This window comes from Cyprinus carpio, chromosome B22 (assembly GCF_018340385.1).
Source record: "Cyprinus carpio isolate SPL01 chromosome B22, ASM1834038v1, whole genome shotgun sequence".
Taxonomy (NCBI): Eukaryota; Metazoa; Chordata; class Actinopteri; order Cypriniformes; family Cyprinidae; genus Cyprinus; species Cyprinus carpio.
Window position 1 is genome coordinate 28,759,282 of NC_056618.1, and position 7,997 is coordinate 28,767,278.

At 38.1% G+C, this 7,997-nt stretch overlaps 1 long non-coding RNA gene across 1 annotated transcript in view; it reads left to right on the plus strand.

Annotated features, from left to right (window-relative positions):
- Positions 1-6,580, plus strand: part of LOC122141688 — a 53,635-nt gene extending 47,055 nt beyond the window's left edge. Inside the window, exon 3 of the long non-coding RNA XR_006158002.1 lies at positions 6,509-6,580. This is a non-coding gene — a long non-coding RNA (uncharacterized LOC122141688). The remainder of the gene's footprint in view (positions 1-6,508) is intronic.
- Positions 6,581-7,997: the final 1,417 nt, after the last annotated feature.

The following is a 7,997-nucleotide window of genomic DNA, read 5'->3' on the forward strand; positions in this document are numbered from 1 at the left end:
AAATTACGAACATACCCGATGATCATGTTGCCCCGATATTATTAATTCAGCTTGTACATAACTTCCACAATACTACTTTTGTGAAAAACAGAAAGTACCTAATTCGAACCCTTTCAATGTTTCCGGGTAACTTAGCGGAAGTCGTCATAGGGTTAAAGAAGAGGAAGAAAAAAAACTATAGTGGAGAACAGGAGAATAGCAAGTATTATTGTTGTATCTATTCGCATCAAAAACACAGGGAAAAAGTCGCGACTGCTTTTTTTTCAGTAAGAGAGGGAAAATATCTATTCGCATCAAAAAAAAAGAAAAAAAAAAAAAGTTTCACTGTTTTACCTCTTTCCTGTTAGAACCCTTTTCAAAAATAGACATGCTTTCTGATTAAATAAAATGTCTTTCCTTATAACATTAGAAGAATCATTAAAATGTAACACAAAGTAAAAATATAGGGCTATAACATAAAAAAGCGCCGATGCGCTGTTTTGCTTTCAAACCAAAGCGTAAAATACATGTAAAAAACGTATCCTTGTGGCGCGGCTGATACAGAAGTGCGTACGCCATCTGCGTACTAGTCAGATTTTGTCAAAAATAGCGCTACGCTGATGTGGAGAGACACAGAGGAGAGGAATTGTTGAATAAAATCGTTATGTTTGTTTTCTTCATGTACAAAAAGTATTCTCGTCGCTTCATAACGTTACGGGTTGAATAACTGATGGCAGATGGACTATTCTGATGGTGCTTTTCATACTCTCCTGGACCTTGTCACTGTTATTTACTTGGCTCGCTATGGGACAGTCTCAAGCCTCCCTGTTTTCATCCAAAATATCTTAAATTGTGTTCCGAAGACGAACGGAGCTTTTACCGGTTTGGAACGACATGGGGGGAAGTGATTAATGACAAAATTTTCATTTTGCGGTGGAGTATCCCTTTAAAGTCCGCGTGAACTGTAAGTGCAGATCAAGGGCGCATACCTCGCAAGCACACTTCTGAATGCTAAAATGATGAATGGGACACCCTGGTCTCGTGGACTTAACGGTCATGCTCACGAGTGGTGGCCATTGTAAATCTGTAAGACCTTAAGTGCACATGAAGTGTTCCATTTGGGACGGGTCCATGTCGTCAGGTTGGACACTTCGTGCTTTCCGTAGAATGCTGAACCAGCGTCATTCATGGGCTTTTTTATTCTTCATAATCATTTAATAATCTCAAAATAATGTGTTAGTTCACTTGAATAATATGATGTTAGGTTTATTATTTGCACAATTTTGTTTGTGTAGCTACAGGTACGTCTCAATAAATTAGAATGTCATGGAAAAGTTCATTTATTTCAGTAATTCAACTCAAATTGTGAAACTTTTGTATTAAATTAAATTCAGTGCACACATACTGAAGTAGTTTAAGTCTTTGGTTCTTTTAATTATGATGATTTTGTCTCATATTTAACAAAACAAACAAAAAAAAAAAAACATCACTTCATCTCAACAAATTGAATACTTCATAAGGACCAATAAATAATAATAAAAAAAAAACATTTGTGAATTGTTGGCCTTCTGGAAAGTATGTTCATTTACTGTACATGTACTCAATACTTGGTAGGGCTCATTTTGCTTTAATTACTGCCTCAATTCGGCGTGGCATGGAGGTGATCAGTTTGGCACTGCTGAGGTGGTATGGAAGCCCAGGTTTCTTTGACAGTGGCCTTCAGCTCGTCTGCATTTTTTGGTCTCTTGTTTCTCATTTTCCTCTTGACAATACCCCATAGATTCTCCCTGGGGTTCAGGTCTGGTGAGTTTTGCTGGCCAGTCAAGCACACCAACACCATGGTCACCAACTTTTGGTACTTTTGGCAGTGTGGGCAGGTGCCAAATCCTGCTGGAAAATGGAATCAGCATCTTCAAAAAGCTGGTCAGCAGAAGGAAGCATAAAGTGTTCCCAAGATTTCTTGGTAAATGGGTGCAGTGACGTTGGTTTTCAAAAAACACAATGGACCAACACCAGCAGATGACATTGCACCCCAAATCATCACAGACTGTGGAAACTTAACACTGGACTTAACACTTCAAGCAACTTGGACTATGAGCTTCTCCACCCTTCCTCCAGACTCTAGGACCTTGGGTTTCCAAATGAAATACAAAAACTTGCTCGCATCGTTGAAAGAGACTTTGGACCCACTGGGCAAACAGGTTCAGTTTATTCTTCTCCTCAGCCCAGGTACAGACGCCTCTGACATTGTCTGTGTTTCAGGAGTGGCTTTAACAAGGAGAATATGACAACTGTAGCCAAAATCCTTGACACGTCTGTGTGTGGTGGCTCTTGATGCCTTGACCCCAGCCTCAGTCCCTTCCTTGTGAAGTTCACTCAAATTCTTGAATCGATTTTGCTCGACAATCCTCATAAGGCTGCGGTTCTCTCGGTTGGTTGTGCAACTTTTTCTTCCACACTTTTTCCTTCCACTCAACTTTCTGTTAACATGCTTGGATACAGCACTCTGTGAACAGTCAGCTTCTTTGGCAATGAATGTTTGTGGCTTACCTTCCTTGTGAAGAGTCTCAATGATTGTTTTCTGGACAACTGTCAGATCAACAGTCTTCCCCCATGATTGTGTAGCCTAGTGAACCAAACTGAGAGACCATTTTGAAGGGCTCAAGGAAAACCTTTTGCAGGTGTTTTGAGTTGATTAGCTGATTGGCATGTCACCATATTCTAATTTGTTGAGATAGTGAATTGGTGGGTTTTTGTTAAATGTGAGCCAAAATCATCACAGTTAAAAGAACCAAAGGCTTAAACTACTTCAGTCTGTGTGCATTGATTTTATTTAATACACAAGTTTCACAATTTGTTATTTTTTTAAGGTTCTGCATTTTAACCTTTTCAGTATTGAGTTTAAAATATTCTAGCGGTCCCCCCAGAGTGAGTTTTTTTAAGGCGACCGTTATTTTAGAACGTCGCCCTTACTGTTTCCATGGTGACGTGTCAGGCTTGTCACGTGACACACCGTGTATACAATAACACTGTATGACAGATGGAACGCTTTAATTTTGTTTTTCCTTTTTTTATTTAAAATATTCACAAATTCATGAAAAATTTGATATTCCGATTCATAAATATGTGTAAATGAGTGTGTGTTGGTCGTTTAAAAACCTTTCTAAATGATCTTGATCGTGATCTGTAATGTGAGATGGGGCGCCGCCATGTTTGTTCGTGCTGCAGTTCAGAGAGTCCTGTCAGTCAGATTTACAGCATGTGAATTAATTTCTCCCAAAATACAAGTAATAAGTGGCGGGTGAACTGGGAGAAGAATAGAGTGAACTTTATAGTTACTTAAACTATGTGTATCTGATATGAAATAAAACACATCTGCCAAATTAAATCTGAATGGATTGTTATTGTTGCTTCCATAGACATATGTGTTTACTTTTTTTTTAACTCTAAATGTTTGTTTTACTGTGTATTTAAATGTCTGAAACCTAAAATATGCATTATGTGGTTAAGAACACTGCATAGTTGTGATAATATGACAAGAGCAGTGCACGTCTGTCTCTGGCTCAGCGCCAGACCACAGTTTGAATTTGGCAGTTATGCGATGTCACCGAACGTTCTAAATCCCATATGTGGGACCGTACTCCCAGGGGCACGGAAATAAAAATCCCATATGTGGGACTGTACCGGTTAATGTACATTTAGACATTATCAAACACTCAATTTTGATAAGTTTAGATTTAAAAAAAAAAAAAAAAAAAAAAAATTTAAAAAGGTTTAATTACTCACAACCTAATGTAATTTTATGAAATTCAAAGACTCAATTGATTGTTAATGAATGCAAGCAAAATATATAATTAAAACCTGTAGTCAGTCAGTAGTCAGTAGTCTGTTAATCAGTGAGTAATTCTCAGCCCAACACACACAGGACCTCAATCCAACCACACCCACAGCTAAAACTTCCAACTTCTCCTTCTGTCCCCTCACTGAGGCAGAAGTATCAAAACTTCTCCCCTCCAGCCATCCTACAACATGCCCTCTAGACCCAATCCCCTCACACCTCCTCCAAGCAATCTCTCCTACACTTTTATCAGCACTCACACACATCATCAACTCTTCTTTCCTCACAGGCATCTTCCCCACTGCATTCAAGCAGGTTCAGGTAACCCCAGTCCTCAAAAAATGTAAGTTGAGGAGTTTGTTTGCGGATTGATTAAGGTGTTTTTATATCGTTCAATTCATAGTGGAAACCCTTGAAAGACTTGTTTTCAACCAGATATCATTGTTTCTCTTATAGAACAACAAACTGGATGCTAACCACTCAGGTTTCAGGAGTGGCCATTCAACTGAGACTGCGCTACTGCACTAAAATCTGATTCCACATCATCAGTTCTTATTCTGCTGGATCTATCTGCTGTTTTTTGACACTGTCAATCATCAGATCCTCCTGTCTGCCCTCTTATCACTGGGCATCACAGAGATTCCACTTCTCTGGTTTGAATCCTCTCACTGATAGGTATTTCAGGGTTGCCTGAGGAGGGGTGGTATCCAAAGCAATTCAACTTGTCACTGGGGTTCTTGGGTCTCTGATGATCTTGCAGGTTTGCATTGCACAACATCAGAAAATCAGAAGACCCTTTCTAATGGAGCATGCTGCACAACTTCTTGTCATTTCTAGGCTGGACTACTGCAATGCTCTTCTGGCTGGACTTCCATCAAGCACTATCAAACATCACAAATGATTCAGAATGCAGCGGCATGACTGGTCTTCAACGAGCCCAAAAGAGCCCATGTTACACCTCTCTTTATCTTCTTACACTGGCTACCGTTTGTGGCTCGCATCAAGTTCAAGACATTGATGCTTGCATATAGAACAGCCACAGGCTCAGCACCCGCCTACTTCCACTCACTACTTCAAATCTACATCTCTCCAGAAGTCTGAGATCTGCTAGTGAGCGGCGCCCTCGTGGTACCATCACAGACAGGCTCAAAATCACTTTCCAGAACATTCTCGTTCACCATTCCCAGCTGGTGGAATGATCTTCCCACCCCTATCCGGAATGCGGAATCCCTGACAATTTTCAAGCGACAGCTGAAAACTCATCCCTTTCGAAGCTTATTGACATCAAGATGAAAAATATATATTATTTTTATTTATTCCTCTTTCTAGCTTGTACTTATTTGAACAATGTCTAAAACTTGGTATTACAAGCACTTCCTGTGTCTGTTTGCCTCTTTAAGAAGAATTGCTTTATGTATCCCCGAATTGTAAGTCGCTTGCAAAGCGTCTGCGAAAATGACTAAATGTAAATGTAAACCCAAAAAAAAGACACGTAAAAAAAAAAAAAAAAAAAGTCTACCAACTGCATTCAGTTAGACTCTTTATTATTTAAAATATCCAGTGAGGCACTAGGTAAGTTTTTCTTTGAGTGAGCAGTCTTCACAGAAACTTATTCGACCTCCTACAGGGAGAGAGGATTGCAGAAACACTAAAAAAAAATTAAATTTATAGTCTAACTACCTATTATCTAACAACAAACGTTAACTATAAAATGCTACAAAAAAAAAAAAAAATACCCACAACTGGCTAGAATCCTGAGAGGTCAAAAATCCGTTAAATGTCTAAAAATGCAGTAATTTCTTCAATCTACCAGCGAGTTTTCTTGAGAAGCACTGAAATGAATGGGGATCAATGCTGGAACTATTGGTTGGTTGGAAACTATTGACTGCTCCATGACATGCTTTACTTACACATTCCTCAGTTTCCTTTAAGGAAACGTTTATGAGAGGGTTGCGAACCAACGCGTTGGTCGGTGTCCTCGTCATAGCTGGGGGCTTGTCGTGAGGGAAAACAATCCTTTCTCCTGACTAAAAAAAGCATGGTTAAAACCCAGTATGGCAAGCGTATATATAAAAATATAAACACAAATTTAACCATTATTTTCTTTTATTCCATGATTCCATAGACTGCTAACTTGAAAACTGTCATTTTCTGCCATTAGATAGGCTCCACCCACAAAAAAAACATCATTACTGTTTGCAGAAAAACTAAGAATTGGTCTATTGAAACAGTACATCCCTTCTACCAAATTCTTTAAATGATTCATAATTCCTTTAACACATCATTCAATGATAAGCAGAATTTGGTAGAAAAACGGGTGTGGCATCTTTTGACTTACAGTAGTGTTTATATCACCCAGCATCCTGGAGTATCTCCATGCCTTAGTGAATGTAAAACATCAAAACATCAGCTGACACGCAAAACTAAACGACCACACGTATCTATGTATTTGAGAACCAGTCTGATCACTCTGATCAGAAAAAAACTTCAAAGACAAATATTAATGCATAAATAGATACATAACACATGTGGGCCAAAAAGTTTGATTAATGTAACCATAAAGGAAAGGCACAAAACCAAATATGTTGTGCTAATATGCCTATTAAAAAAACCCAATTTGAAATGAAATTTGAATGGCAAAATTTAATGAAAAGGCTGTTATGTTTGACATTTTTTTCTCTCTCTTTCCAGGTCGAAATGAAGACATCAGATCTTGACAGTGATGAAAAAGACAATGTATGAGACGCAGAGTGGGACAGCAGGAATGTTTGAGAGTTCAGCAAAAAGACACTTACAAAATATTTGACTCTGAGCTGTGGCAAGATGCCATGGAGAAAATTTACCGTATACTGTGTTAAGTTTTAGGACTATTACTGTAAAGTGAAAAAAACAAAGCCACAACAGGTTTATTTTAACAGTAAATCTTTATAAATTCAAATCAATATTGCTCACACCTTTTTAAAACAGCTTTTGTCAGAGTTTTATATCTTTGTGAGAATTGCTCCCTACACAGTACTGTCATTTACATGAACTGAATAAGACAGAAGCCAAAAACCTTACTAAATAAATATGTCTGTAGCAATTAATGTTCACTGGCATAACGGAAGGGTTTTAATGCTTATCAAATGAGCTTTATTGTTTTATGAGGACCCCAAATGACCCCCCGACCTCAATGTGATTTATTTTTTTCAACACCTTCTTGGAAACCATGAGACATCTGGTGATAAAATACTATTTGTGCAATTACCATTTTGTCTTTCTTTTGGGCTTCTTCAAAAAAAACTTTGAAACGACCACACCAAACATAATAACAATCAAAATCAGGGTAATTATACTTATTAATCAAAAAGCCTTTCCTTAATAAAAATATATACAAACATTGATTGCAAATAACATATGTTAGCATGGTGAACATAATATAAGTGGTGTTCACACATTTGGAGTATTAAAAAGAATCCATGTTTGAACTCCAAAATAAATGTCCCTTCCATCATAACCAAAAACCCCCTTTAATGGTCTCATCTAAGGGCCCCAGTCGTGTGTTTGGCACCTGAATAATCAACTGAACACATGGGAATTGGGCTCCTCTACAAATCCCTCTTCCATAAAATTTCTGCTGTTGTTGGGAGGTTTCCTCTCAAGCACCACTTCATTAAAACGAAAAAACATCAGACTTTTTATCACAATTCTGCATTCACAATTGAATATATTCTCAACTTAAGCTTACTTTTTACTCTATCTATGCCTCCCCTAGAGCGCTATATGCAAGAAATGCATAACATAATATAACACTAAAAAATCTGTTTACTTCATGATGCCCCGCCGTATTAAATGAATGGAGAAAACCCCCTCAAGGTTTTTTTAAAAGATTTTTTTGTAATTTCCCCTTTAACAAATACTGGTTGGGTTTTGTTGGTTTCAGAAGCTCCTTGCAACACTGTTTAAAATAAACGCAACCTCCCACCCTTTAGGTTCCAAACCTAGCAAAAACCAGGGGAACGTCCAGCCACTGTAGCCCTGCATACCTGGGGACCTTCCCTTAATTAAAGAATTTAGGAACAAGATTGTTATAACAAAAATCTTAGGGATCCCTTGCTCTTTTATTTTTTATGCCTTATAACACGTCCCCCCCTGGGGGAATGTGGGTTTTTGTTTAGCAACCCCTCAAACAAATTTTGGA